We start from the raw sequence: 15,693 nt of genomic DNA, 5'->3' as shown, positions 1-15,693 counted from the left end.
AAAGAATAGAAACAAATACAAAAAGAGTGTCAACGTCTTGACACAGATCCCGATCGGAGACTTGTGCTTACCGGCGTATGGATGTAGTGGAGAGGAAAGCTTCCCTCTCAGGCTTGCTTTCGCGGTAGAATTGACCTTTTGCACAGAGCTTCAGCTTCGGGAATCGGAAGAATTCAGACACTCACTTTTCAGCCTTGTCTCGTAGTTCTCCTGGATTTTCTCTGTAAAGTCTCTTCAGACCAACCTCCCCCTCCCCGTATGTTCAAGGAAGCTATTTATAGACAAGACCTTGGCTCTTTGAATTTGTGGTCCCACTGTATAATACTGATAATTCCTGCCATGGCATAATGGAAAATTCTTCTTTGCTCCACAATCAATCTGTCGGAATTGCACAACAGAAAGCTGTACACTTGTCAGAATCGTCCACGAATGCGTTGCTCTTCACATCTTCGATCGATCGTCGCATGCGGTGTTGTTTTTTTATTACCGCATGCGGTTGAAATGCGTTGATCTCTAGAGTCGATGATCGAGGCATGCGCCGTCATTGCGTTGATCATTTCTTCGTTCTTGATCGATTGGCACATGCGATGTAGATGCATTGTACATTATGTGGCCGAGCCATTAACGCATGTGGTGACTTATTTCCTGCAAAACAGAGACTGAAACATTCTATTTCGCCATCGCAATGGGGTTAGTGGATGCGTTTACGACATTTCATAATTTTCGTATTTCTCAGCCAATTCTTATACTATCGACGTAACTTTCCTCTCTTTTTTTCGCAATATCTAAATAAAACAGCACAAATAACTTGTATTTCTATAAGTTATCAGTTGTTCAGACGGTTGTCCAAACATCCCCTGCAGGGACTCCATGATCTCACGTGCTGAGACCATGGGCTTGTGCTTCTTGGCCAACATGTCATTTAGACTGGCCAAAATATAGGCTCAGGCCTTCTCATTTTCCTGTGTCTATTACTCGTAAGCCTCCTGAACATTTCGAGCAGCTTTGGGAGCAGGAATATCAAGACAGACCTCCGTAAGAGAAAACATGTGATCCTCAATGATTAGTATCGTCGTGATCATATGTATCCATGTTGAAAAATTATCGCCAGTAAGTTTCTCGGGGCTGAGCAAAGCTATTGTGGCTGTAGCCATTTTAAAACTTGTTGCTGAAAAATGAACAAACTTTTATAAGATTTTCTAAACCACATTTTGACCAATTAATTTTGCAAAATAGTTTCAAGTACCCTAAGTGTAAAGACTTTTATTTTTCAATGACACCCTAGCGAGGTAAGACAAACATCACCAGTGGGGTGATGAGATGCCCCTTCACTGGGATGAGACATTCTCAACCATCAGGAAAACCCAACTCTTGGAACTGAATTTAACAACCACCATTTATTTGGTCCAGAACAGTTAACCTTTAACAATTCCGCGTAAGTGTGACCTCTTGCTTTCGGTGCCAGAGTCCCACCTTAATAAGCCCATTGTAGGGAAGAAGCAGATTAGAACAAGAGACTGAGTAATCTTATCCTCTTATAGAAGATTAAATAAAGAAACGTGTAAAATTGCCATCCTATAGGGGGACACTCCCAGGATGCCTCGAGGTGATGCGCAAAAATTTTATTTAATCCAACGAGGGAGATCGTGGGATATGCTGTCGTACTTCCCGCTCCCACTCGCTATGAACACTCTCTCCATCCACTTTGATATTGACCTACATAAACACCATCCTTTAGGGGGACACTCCCAGGGTGCCACGAGGCCGATGATAGATCTCACGATGTGGACTATATGAGAGAAACATGAAAGATTTAAATGAAGCATCATATGCCCCAAGTACCTCCCACTGAATGTTCTACCTAGTGGTCTTTAACCTAGACAATCTGGCTACTGATTTTAGTCTAGTCATCTTCTTCAAGTCCGCTCATAAACAACTTTTGTCTATGAAGTAAACAAGTTCAAGTAGTCATATTTAAACACTTTAATGGATTGTCCTTAACTTGCATGCATGCATCAAATCTATCTAATTCACCTTTCCAGGTAAGTTCTCAGGTAGGGGTGTTACGTTTCCGTCAATTTAAATACCCTAGCCTAACTAGAACCCGTCTTAGTCAAAAGGTCCCTTATAGATTGATTTGCTACACTTTAACCTTTTATTAGTCAATTTAATCTTATTAAACTGATTAAAAGATTAGAGTCTAAAGGTTACTAATCATATTAGAACAGTGATCTTAGGTCTATGTCATCCAAGTTTTAAACATTTTAAAACATGAACTAAACCCAAGTGAGCATACATGTCTTTCTTATTGTTTTTAATTCTAATTTCTTTTTAACTTTTAAAAAGAAACAACTAAAACACATTGCGCATACTGATTATAAAGTAACCTATGTGTCATGCTTCATGCAATGTCCGGTCATTACTATACATAACTTTTATATACATGTAATAACCAAGCAAACATGCTTTGCATACACCCTTATACTATAACAATTATAATATAAAGAAGATGTATGTCAATGCATTTTATGCATGCATAAATATGACTCTTATGTTATATGATACATGAGCATGCCCTTACGTAATTAAATCATGCTTCTCTAAATTATAACATTTATAATAAAGAGATGATGCAAGACTAATGCATAACCAAAGTGGGATTTTTCTATATATGCATACCATATGACATATAAATAAACATACATCTCATGTATAAACCAAAGATTAATGGACCGGGATGAACCTTTACAAAACTGGAATGAAATAATTCTATCTATTACATTTTTCATCGAGCAAATCGGTTCATATGCGAATCGAGTCTTGAACCTCTAGGTGAAGCTCCATCGTTTAGTAAACGCTGCAGGTAAACGATCGCTTAGCGCACACTAGACGATAGCGCGAAATGCTAAATGATCGCTCAGACGACAACGAGGCTGTGAAGCCTGATCGTCTAGGCGATCGCTTAACACGCGAAGAGGTAAACGATTTACCGTGCGTTACTTCGCGATCGTTTAGTCAGGTACTAAGTGATGAAGCTTGCTGAGCTAAACGATCATCTAGTGCGCGCGCGCGTTAAACGCCACCTGAGCATCCAATACTCAGCGATCGCCTACCTCATCGTCTACAAGATCCGACCAACTCTTGATCATCTTCTTCCTCGAAGAACCACAATGTTTGCTCCGAACTTCTTCACGAACGACTCAAGACTCAAACTAACTTTGAATTACATACTCGATAGCACTTAATTATGCCAAAAAATGCAGGGGCCTTTACAAACCTAAAATGTAAAAGAATTAATCAAAACCGAGGTTTCATCCCAGAATACTCCATCAATCCGCACATCCACAGACAATTTAACAATTAAACAGAGAGTAGATATGCACCCACCGAGAATGTATATGCAATCTTTGTATCAATGAAATTGTAATATCAGAAACCTGGCTCTAATACTAACTGAAGGAACTCTTAAACAAGAGTATCCATGAGTGGAAGTGGATCTTTTCGATTTCATTGTAACAGAATTACCACACATACATTCTAATATACAGATATCCATTTAAACGTGAATTACTGGCATGCTTTAACAAATAAAATACAAAAGACCGAGTAAACATACTAGTTGAAGACAATATTCAATCAAACTCAGTCCAGCGGAAGCAAACTCCTCACACTTCTTATCGTCTAGCACTTAGTCACCTAACAGCACCACAGTCATCTACACGATCGACAGCGCACGAACCAACAAAAACTGGGGATGACACCACCACTCGAAGCCCTTGATATTCTCGGAGTGAGAATTCAAAGGGTGGTCTTTGATGGAATTGGTAGAGGGGAGGAGGAAAATACGATTGTGTAGAACGAACAAGCAAGTGGGATATAGTAGAAGACTATTGTATAGTCGGGTGCTTGTCATTTAGAAAAAGGTACACGATTGTGTAGGTTTAGCTAAGCGATCGTCTAGAAAATGGTAAGCGATCGTTTAGATCTGCTCGGCGCGCTAAGCAATCGTTTAGAAAAGGTAAGCGATCGTTTAAAAATCGCGTGCGATCATTTAGTGCGCGGGTGTGCGATCATTTAGGATGATGGGCGCTATCGCATAGGCTCTCAATGCTAAGCAATCTTAAGCTTTTCACACCGTGAGCGAATTTTTCGAATCACCTTCGTATCTTTCAAAATGACATTTTATTCTTCAGTTACAAGAATTGAATCCGAACTTCCCACTTTCGCACGATTCCGGAGAATTATTCGACCAATTATCCCATAACTGCCTAATTAATTAAATAAAGAATATAATCATATTCTATTCTTAACCTATAATTTAATATCATATATCTACTATAGTATTTTCTCCTTTACTTGATATAAATCATACTTATATCCAATTTCTTCCAAAATAATGTATCTCATACATTTAGTCAATTATATCATATATAATTAACCAGTTCAATTATATCATATATAATCGAACTACCTCTTGTCAATTTGAACATTTCAAATTGACCCAAAAACTGATTCTCAACTTTATCCAAGCTACCAATGGGGACCTCATGGATCTATGGCTCGAAGCTCCAACGGTCGTGAATAGCTGACTAAACTCTTTAACCACGAGATCCACCATCCGTTAACTGCCAGACATTCCACTAAAGACCAACAGATGAACTCTTCTTACCACAAATATATTTATGTGTCCATCGGATATAATTAATCATGAGTACAATAACCCTTCACAGATGCTCGTAAATACAGATGAGCCAATTTACCGTTTTGCTTCTGTAGTTACATCTCACTTCTTAAGTACCACTGATCCCTCTAATGAACAATACAACATAGTCCAACCATGTGTGAACACCTCTTGGGCCAAGAGAAGGTGTGTGATACCACATCGTTCAAGCCCTGGAATAAGCCCTTAAGGGAGCTATCTATCTACTCTACTTACCCCTGCTTTGGGGAAGGAGTGAATTCCATCTTGTGTAGTTGAGTTCTCAACTCTCAAATCAGACGAATCCTCAAAGTGGTTGGTTTGAGTCGGCAAACTGGCCACTCGCACCCATGCAAATCAAAGGATTTCCCTCAATGGTAAAAGTTCCCAACTCACTCAGGATTGAGGTCATGTTACCTATGGTCATCTTAGTGAAGTGAAGTCTCTGTCATGAACAATGTTATATAACAAGACATTAACACTTCGTGGTTTGATCTTATACAAACTCTTTGTATAGGATGCCCCCGCTCGCATGTCCCCTACACGAATGATTAGAATCATACCATCTGTGACAAGTTACAACACTCGTAATTATTCCACAAGGCGGGCCGCATCCGTAGCGTTACTAGGATAAGGTTTCCCTCCTATATCCATATACTACAGACCATTTTGGTTATCCCTTAAGACATGATCCACTTGTATGTCACCACATACATACTTAAGTTACATAAAGATAACTAGGGATTTTAGGTTTATTAGTTTGTGGTAAAGCAAATAAAACATTCAACTGAGCAAAATCAAGAAGTGAAATAAAATAACATATATTATACATCACAAGCGTTCGTACAAACTGTTTACAAACTACAGGACACGAGACTTTAGGGTATCAACCCCAACAGTTGCTTGGTTTTGGCCATTCTAGGGTGTAAATCTTGGTATCGTGTGTCGGATTTGATGAATGGTTGAAGGTTACGACATCGGTTTTTGAGGTTTGTAGGGATTTTCTTGAATTCTTTGAGATTTGTTATAGATTTTTTATTGGATCTTTCTGTTTCGTTATGATTTCCATTCTTTGAATTAATATATAGCACAAGCACGTAGGATTGATGAATTGACGACTTAAAGTTCTTGTGTGTTTGTCTTTGCTTTGTATGTTTTTTATGTTCGTAACTACATTGAAAGCATGCTCAATTCAATGGCAATAAGTTCTAGTTTAAATTATGACATGATTTCTAGGCTATCTAGGATCACCTAATTGATAAAAAAAAACAAAAATATTGGGAATAAATTAAGATAGAATTGGTCATTCTTGCTTAATGCCTTAATCAATCCAAGAATGTAATGCAATTAACTAAGTAAATTACCTTTATAACAAGCTTAGTTGATTTAGGGATTAACGACATGTTGATTCTCATTGAGGAATTTGTATAGGTTGTCCCTACATTTGATTAGGCTGAAATGGTTAAATCAAGGGTTTTTTCATATTTAGTCGATGATTAGATTCATAAAAACCCTACGATCTCTAAACCGGCGAAGGTAATCTTGTATTTGATCTCTCTCTTTCTCAATCTATCTTACTTTTCCACATTTTAATTTCCGTATTTAGTTTTCCTATCAATCACTTCTACAAAAATTGGATTACTTGACGTTTTTCCAATGTCAAGTAAAGGGTATACTTGACGCTTATAAAAACGTCGAGCATTCGACTGTCAAGTATAGTGTGATAACTTGACTTCGAAAAAACGTCACGACAAATGTTTCTTGATATAATTTTCGTGTCAAGAAAGATAATACACTTGACATTGGTGGTATGTCAAGTTTATTGATTCTTGACATTGATTACGTATCATATATGATAACTCTTGACGTTTTTTATGTGTCAAGTATATGTCTTTTTTTTAAAAAAAAATTAAATGTCACAATCGATATTCTCGTTTTCTGCCTTGTATTCCAACAATACAATTACATCAACTAAATAAACACTCCTCATAAGTTACAACAATATTTAAGATCTATCAACTCAATATATTCACTAAAAATTCTATATGTTCAACTATGACCTTTCATATGAATACTCCTCATAAATTACAACAATATTTCTCTTTCATATGTACATGCACAAAATAAAATCTCAACTATTGCTTTTGTATACAAAACTCAACTTTCAACAAACACAAAAGTGAAATTTGTTTAATAAGTAAACTCTCAACAAAGTACATTATTTAATCTATACATTGAGCTTTGAAGTCTAAAGATCGAGAACTAAGGGTCAAACAAGTCATGTTTAAGCAAGTCAACCTACAAAATAGAATAAAGGGCGATAACATCAAATTTCAAAATATAGAAATAAGTGTTAAGATACAACAATAACAAAAAATCATGCACAAGGAAAAATGTACATGATTGGCTTACTTTATGCAATGGAAAAATATCATACTCGTACGACTTAAAGTTAGGGACTTATTGGGATTTCATTCGTTCTCTTTTGACCATATCCAGCCTCAAGAGGAACAATTACCTTTCGCTGCAAAACAAAGGAAGATGGGAGAGATTTGAGAAAATATAATAAAGAGGAAGAAGATTATCAACAAATCAAGCATATGCTAAAATTTAAAATAGAAGAATGCAGATACCCTTCCTCCAACTTTCACAACTTTCACAAAAAATAGAGAGGATTGGATGCCCAATCTTATCTACAAACAATAAAAAATTTCTTCAAAATTTCATTCACCAAAATAACCAATTAACCCTAAATAAATTACCCAAAGTGTGGCTTAATTCGAATGCCACTTCAAAACTACAACAAAGTAATCCAACTTACAAAAAGTTCAATAATAATGGTTACAAAACGCAAATTTCAGCAACTATGTAACAATTTCAAAAAAGTTTCAAAGCCTCAATATCTATCAAAACGTCCAAACATCGTTAAATTTGCTGGACAGTAGCTCTAATCCTTTGAAATCTTTGAATTGAACATCAAAAATTGGAAATAACTAAATCATTAGACCAATACTTCAATGGGTAACAAAGAACTATTAATACTAACCTCCAAACTTATCAAAACCTTGCCAAGATCGGTCTCAAACCTATTGGATAACAACTCAACTCCTTCCAACACTTCAAAATCAGTCTCATCATCAAACATTCAAATAAACAAATCATTACAGAAGATGCTACATTATAGCCCAAATCACAAATTCATACCAATATATCCAAAACACTTACCTGAAGTGTTTGCTCAAATTAACACTTCAACGACTGCAGGTGAAATGTTCGAATATGTGATGGCCTAAGATATAATGTGGTGCTAAAACAAGATACATTAGTATAAAATACTCAGATTCGTTACTAACAGATGCAAAATCTTCGTAGGATTCTTCTTTTTTTTTTTTTCTTTTTTTTATATGTGTGTGTGTTGGGGGAGAGGGTGTGCTTACTTGAAAAGGAAAAATGAGAGAAAATGGAGGTGATCCAGTGTGAACAGAGGTCCAGCACGAATGTGAAGGCTGGGCGCGAGGCTACGATCCAGCATGAACGGAGGTCTGGAGCAAGGCTGGGCGTCTGTACGGTGGAGGTTGGGTGCGGATCTGGTGGAGGACTGACCGATGCAGTTGTGATCTAGCGTGAATGGAGGTCTGGCGAGAGGTTGGCGTCTAGGCATCTGTACGGTGGAGGATTGACTGATGCGGCTGCGATCCAACGTGAATAGAGGTCTGGCACAAGGTTGGCCATCTGGGCGTCTGTACGGTGGAGGTTGGGCACAGATCCGGTGGTGCTGCAAAGAGGGGGTTTACTAGGGCGTCTGAGTTTTTTTTTTTTTTTTTTTTTTTTTTTTTTTTACTAGGGGAAGTTATTTTTTTTTATATTTTATTTGATAATTTTGGTAGGAGGGAAACCAAAATTGAGAGGAAAATGAAAATGGGGGAGAGAGGGAAACTAAAAATAAAGATTAAAAAATATATATATTATTTTTTATATTTTACTTGACACGAAAAATATGTCAAGTAAGAGCTTCTTGTACTTGACACGAAAAACGTGTCAAGCAAGACCTTATATTACTTGACACGGAAAACGTGTCAAGTAATGGTTCACATGAAAATATCTTAAACATTCCGTCAATCTCCGCTTTTTAACTCTTTTACTTGACATTTTCTTTTATAAAAGGTCATTACTTGACTTTTTTTTCTCAAAGAAACGTCAAGTAATTAAAAACTACAAGTGTCAAGTAATGTAGATTTTGTAGCAGTGAATCAACAACCAAAACCCCCGTTTTTACTACTTTCCACAATCAAATTTAGATTATGAGAGATTTAAATTTGTAGCCTCGCTATGGTTCGACCTCATCCTTGCCACTTATGCTACCTAGTAGTATAAGTAGTACTTCGGTGAATTTACAAATATTTTTTATTTGGGCTAGGGGTCTAAGAAATGATATAAATTCTCCTGGCCCTAACACCTTGCCATCAAGCCTCTCGACTTTGAAATTCATCGTCATTGCTCGAACACAAGGAAGAAGAAGAAGAGAAGAAAAAAAAATACCAAGGTTTTTATAGTAGTTCAACTCCAAGTTTGGAGTCTACATCCACTGTAATCACTATATTAATCACCAGCTACTTCTCAGGTACAAATACAGAGAGATGAAAGAAATTTCAGATGCTAAACAGAACTTCAATACCTTGAGCACTCAATAGTTTCTCCTCACTCTGTATTGCTCTCAACAATGATATAGAGCAACTTGAATGAAATCCTTAAATGTCAGAGAAGTTCGAACAAGGTCGAAAGACTTCTTTTACAAGAGGAATACACTCACTCGATTGCTCTCCTGCTCACAGTGTGACTTTCTTTAATTATGCACTTCTTCACCACATCAACTTCAAGGAAAAGAGCATTAATTTGAACTAAGAGAAGGGAATCTTCTTCTAACAAATTTTCGGTTTCTTCACATGTGCACGCCTTCAACTGGAAAACGAAAAAGGATCTAGAAGCAGATGATCAACACATGATCTCTCAAAAATCTCATCCTAAATCTATCTCAAATATCAACTGGATTTCCCACTCATATTCCAGCTCATAAAAAAATAACCTAGTCAGTAGAAGATATTAGCCTAGTCAAAACAGATCATAATAATCAATTTCAACGTAAAGTCAAGAGTATTTTATAAAACAACCAAAAATTTCAAAGAACCCATTATTAAGAGCAATATACTCGAATGCTCTCATTTTTATGCATCATAATCTCCTCACATAAACAAAAAATTGAATTAAAATATTTCTAAAAAGAAATGAGAAAAAAGTTATCATGTACTAAATTATGATTAGATATTTAGTGTGATACACAAAGATAAGTGCAATTCGAGATATACCTAAGTATTTTTTTCATTATTAATTATTTGTTGTCACAATTTATAAAAGTTGTCTATGCCATCTTTATCAGCATACCAAAGAATGAAAATGATGTCTGAAATTAATCAATTTTCCATCAACACCAGCGTGTAAACTTAAACACAGGCGAAGATGACGGCCCGATTCCCCTTAAAACAAACAAAACAGCTTGCACTCAATCTTAATACCAGAACGGTACAAATACTTTGGAGGATATTTCCCATGCAATTATTATTTATTTATTATTATTTTGAAGTTTAGCAATGACAGGATGGAAGCCAAATCATGGATTTTATCATTATTTTGTTGATTTTTCTTTTTTAAAAAAATACTCCAGTAATCTTCTTTGAAAACCTATTCACACCGACGTGTTTTTAATATAAAAAATATTTTATTTTTTAATCAATTTAAAAAGGATAAACTTTAAAACACTAAAATTAATTACTTTCTTTTATGAAATAAACCACCAGATCATTGATAAACAATGAAATAATACAATGAGTACAAAAAAAAAATTCAAGCTCACAGAAAAGAGCGCCTCTAAAATAGATGTGGACAAATCAAGCAAAATGATGCCTATAGAACAAAAGAATTTTTGAAGTGGAAGCTCAAAAAGTTACATGAAATCTATTAAGAACCCAAACATCATTAGGCTTCCTTTTCAATAACCAGTCTATTCCTTTCCTCCAAATATTTCACATGATAATATACACCACAACCACCCATAAGAAACAACCCTTTTTACGAAAGGGTGAATGGAGGAGTAACTCTTCGATCATATTTTTTATGTTCATTACGATGGACAAAAGTAAAAAATCATATGTCTAGAAGAAAAGGTTCCAAACAAAATACGCAAATTCGCATCTCCAAAAAAAAAATGTGATCAGGAATTATGCCATGCCTTCCAGTAAAGAATACAACAAAACAGGTCCACTAATAACTTCATCCTTCTCTAAAGCCTATACAAAGTGTAAGAACTAATTTAAAATTTATTAAATATATAAGAACTAAGACTTAGTTTAGGATTGTTGTAACTTTTAAATAATTATTGGCAACAACAATTCTAAAAAAAATTACCTGTGAAATTAAAAAGTGTGGGGTGGGGGAATCAAACCTCAAACCTCGAGGTTGATAGTATAAACACTATGTCAGTTGAACTAAGTTTTTGTTGGCGAAATTAAAGTAAATTAGTAGTTGGAAAATTTCAACTTTAAATATGAAGTAGGTTATAGTATCTAATCAATGATGTTAAATCATTATGATTAACATTAATGACAAAATGGACCACGATCAAAAATTTGTATGTTCTTTTTTGTATAATTTATAATTTTAAGTAGTTATTTAAATACATGTTAAATCATATATATTGTCACGTGGTATTTTAATTTTTTTTAAATATAATTTTTTCTTTTTTGTGTGAGAGATATGGGGAATACAAGAGTTATGTGCAGATCAGACTGCATCTAATCATTACTCAATCAATATTTTATTTACTTTATATGGTATAAGATTATTTGTTAAATAGGAGAGAAACACGTGCGAAAAATTATATGAGATATATGATAACATTGAATTCATCCATTTGAATTTTTTTTAATAGAAAAAAAAAGATTTGGGGTATCGAAATTGGTTTTGTTAGGAATATATTAAATATACAAAAATAATTTTAAATTATAAAAAATAAAATTGAAAATTGCAAACGTACATAACTGTTGATTCTACAATTATTTATTTCTAAAAGCTAGTATGTAATAGATTTTACAAATAGTGAGAATGAACGTGATTAAGAAAATAATTATAACAATTTTTTTTACAATCAATCTTCCCAAACATATAAAGCAGTTAAAATTTTTTATAATCACTTTTTAACACTCTCAAAAGCTCCCGAACTCAGTCTAAATTTACATATTTAAAATTAATACCAACACATGATCATAATTCAATTGATATAAAATATGGTACTTTTGATCAAAGAAGCTAAAAGTTCGATAAAAAAAAAAATTAAAAATTTATGAATTAAAATTAGATCATAGCTCAATACTTTTGATTAAAAGAAAAAACTTGAAAATTTATAAATTAAAATCCAATTTATGGGGATAAAATGATATTTTGAACCTTATCATTATTATTATCGTTAAGGGTTTCAATTTTTCATCCGATAATTCCCAGGTTGGCCGGCATTGTGTCCCATCCGTGTGATCGCGAGTGCTTTGTTTCATTCGGTGCGAGGGCTTCTGCTATGAATAAATAAATAGATGGGATAAAAATGACAAACAAATTAACCATTTATTTTTCATATTTAAGTTGACAAATCATCCATAAAACACCGCTCTCGAACCATTAAGGAAAAAAAATATTATAGACAGATTTCTGTTATTAAATTTTTTTTGTAGATTTGGGTGTCTGATATACCATCGAAAGTTGAATTATTTACTATTCATTTTATTAATTTTGTTTGTAATATTTGTTGGCAACAATAGGCCAATCTACAAATGGACACAAACACAGCTAACAATAAATAAATAAATAAATAAACAAACAAAATATTATTTTTGTTCTAGTAATTTCGAATTTATTCAATTTTAATTTATATACTTTCGATATAACTTAATTTGTAGTAGATTTTTTCTGATTTTTTTCTTACCCATTAGCGATTTTACTATAAATTTTGAAAATATTATTATTATTTGACCACTTTAGATAAAAATTAATTAACTTTTCTACATTAAGTTTAAAATTTATTGAAAATACGGAGACTAAATTAAATATTTGAAAATATGAGATACATTTCATGACTAAAATGAGATTTAAACCAAAAAACTATTAGCATTTTTTTATTGAATAAGCTAGGTTAGCATATATATGTTAATTACAATGTTTATTTACGTTATGATGTGTATATATCAAATAAATGCACAACTTTTTTATTCAATTTTTATATATGGATGATTTTTTTTTTTTTTTTTTGTCAGAGTATAGTTCAATTATCATACATCATATGATGTGTGAGTAATGAAAAAGTTGCCTCGTTCTTCATTATACTCAAAATGTATATGTGGACAATATTCTTTTCATAATTTAATAATTAATTATGTGCCAAATATGTACTCACTCATGGTCTAAAATCAAGGAATTAGAAAGGTTTGACTAGAGTATTAGATTATCATCAACATTTGTGAGATTTGTATTTACACTTCAATGTATTTATAATTTTTTAACATCAATATAAGGAGGTAAATAGATTAATTATATTATATCCTAGAAAAAAAAACTTTTTAAAAAATATCAAACCTAAAATTTTAATATGTTGCTGATTTGTTTTCAAATATAGAAAAATGAACTAATTTATTTACAAATATAGAGTGATAAACACTAATAGATATCTATTAGTGTCTATCATGACATTGATATACGGTGTCTATCATGTCTATCGCGATATTGATTGTATCTATCATGCAATGTCTATAAGTGTCTAGCATTGATAGATAATGACATTTTGCTATATTTAAAAATATTTTAAACAATTTTACCATTTAAAACAATTACCCATTTGTTAATTAGTTTTTATATAAACTTTCATTTTTACCATTTCTTTAAGTATCTATCCACATTTGTATTTTAATTTATTAAAATCGATTCATATTTTCATAAAAATGAGATTATATATTCTTGGTTGATGTCAACATTTAAAATATTACACAAGGATGATAAACGTTAGTCTTATATTTAAAAAGAAAATTAAGATTTTACATTCTTTCTTACAACTTGCAATAAGATATTTCAAATTATACATATAAATTAGAATATAACTTACCTCTAAAAACTCTTAGGGGATGTTTGGCGCGCAAAGTTAAGTTGAGTTGAGTTGGTAATTATTATAGGAAGAGAGTAATTGAAAGAGTTGATGCGAATGACGAGATGAGAAATGTGAGTTAACACGAATAACGAGGTAATAAACTTCTTTAATAATTTGTGAACCAAACGGTGGGTGGATTTTTTTACCCACCCAACCCAACCTAACTTGGAGGGCCAAAAACCCCATTAGCTTCTTCCTAGCCTCCATCTTGTAAATAAGTGGCTGAATTATAAAAAAAATGTCTTTGAACTTTGGTCTCCAAAATATCATTGAACTTTCAAATTTTCAAAAATAATCTTTAAAGTTTAAAAAATATACTTACCATTAGTTTTGGAAGAAAACCGTTAGTGTTTTGTTAAAAATATACCCTTGTACGTTTAAAAGTTTAAAAAAGACCCTTAAATTTAAAGAAAAATTCAAATATATCCTTATTATTAATATTTGAACAAAAATCGTCAATACTTTTTTATGCAAAAATATCTCAACTTTCAAAAGTTTCATTAGTACACTTACTTTAAAAAAAAACTAAAGTTTTAAAAGCGGTTTTACCATTTATCTACACTCCATCACCTCCCTATTCCATTTCCTTTCATTCCACTACTTCAATCTAAAAGTATTAAATGCAATTTAAAAGTCTAGGACATTTTTGAAATTAGTATTAATGGTTGTTTTCATATATACTAATGGTTAAGAATATATTCATATTTTTTTCAAGGGCCTTTTTAAATATAAAACATATGTAAAAATATTTATATTTTATAATAAAAAGTTTCAAAAGTAGAAAACATATTTTCGAAATTTTTGCTATAAAATGTAAATATTTTTGTGATATTTTTATTTATAAAAATTTCTCTTTTTTTTTTTTCTTTGCTTTCTTTTGAAAATTTAAGAGTATCTTTTAAACCGAGAGATTTTGCCCTTATTCATACAAATTCCACATATGCCAATACACTTATGCAAGCTCTCTGTAACGGTAACCAGAAAACACAAAAGAATGTTATTTTCTTCGATGTATCGGTTGCTATATGTTGGACTATCTGGAATGACAGAAACAACTATATTTTCAATGATAAAGGAAAGAACATGGGAGAATGTCCAATCTCTGGCAGGAAACTATTGTCACATGTCAAAACTTTTCTCTCTAGCTACAGCTCGATTATGATTTCCTTAAATTTAAATGCTTTCATGTAATTATTTGATCCCCTCCCCGTGGCTATCCTCTAACCTCCCCCGTCCCCCTTTCTATCTGAATCTTGTTGTATCTTTCTAGAAAAAAGAGTATTTTTAAAACATTTGAAAGTTTATGATTTTTTTAAGCAAAACACTAACAGTTTTGATCCAAAACTTACTTTGAGGGTATTTAATTTTTTTTAAAAAAAATTTAAAATTATTTTTGAAACTTTTAAAAGTTCAAGATATTTTTTTTTATATAAAATACAAAATTCAAAGGTATTTTGTATAATATAGCTCAATAATTTGAGTAAAATATTGATTAAATTACAAGTTTAGTCTCTTAAATTATATCTACTTGATTCATAAACTTTCAAAAATATTTAATAGATTTATAAAATTTTAAATTTATATATAATAGGCCCAAATTTTATATATGTAAGTGCTAGACAAATTTAATATTCTTAAAAATTAATTGATCTATTAAATATAAATTTGAATTCTGTATCTAAGGTAAACTCTAAACTTTTAACAGTTTGTGATTTTTTTTTTTTTTTAAAAAAACATTAAAGTTCGTAAGCTAAAT

The sequence above is a fragment of the Benincasa hispida genome, chromosome 9 (genome assembly GCF_009727055.1).
Source record: "Benincasa hispida cultivar B227 chromosome 9, ASM972705v1, whole genome shotgun sequence".
Lineage (NCBI taxonomy): Eukaryota > Viridiplantae > Streptophyta > Magnoliopsida > Cucurbitales > Cucurbitaceae > Benincasa > Benincasa hispida.
This window is presented reverse-complemented; position numbering follows the sequence as displayed.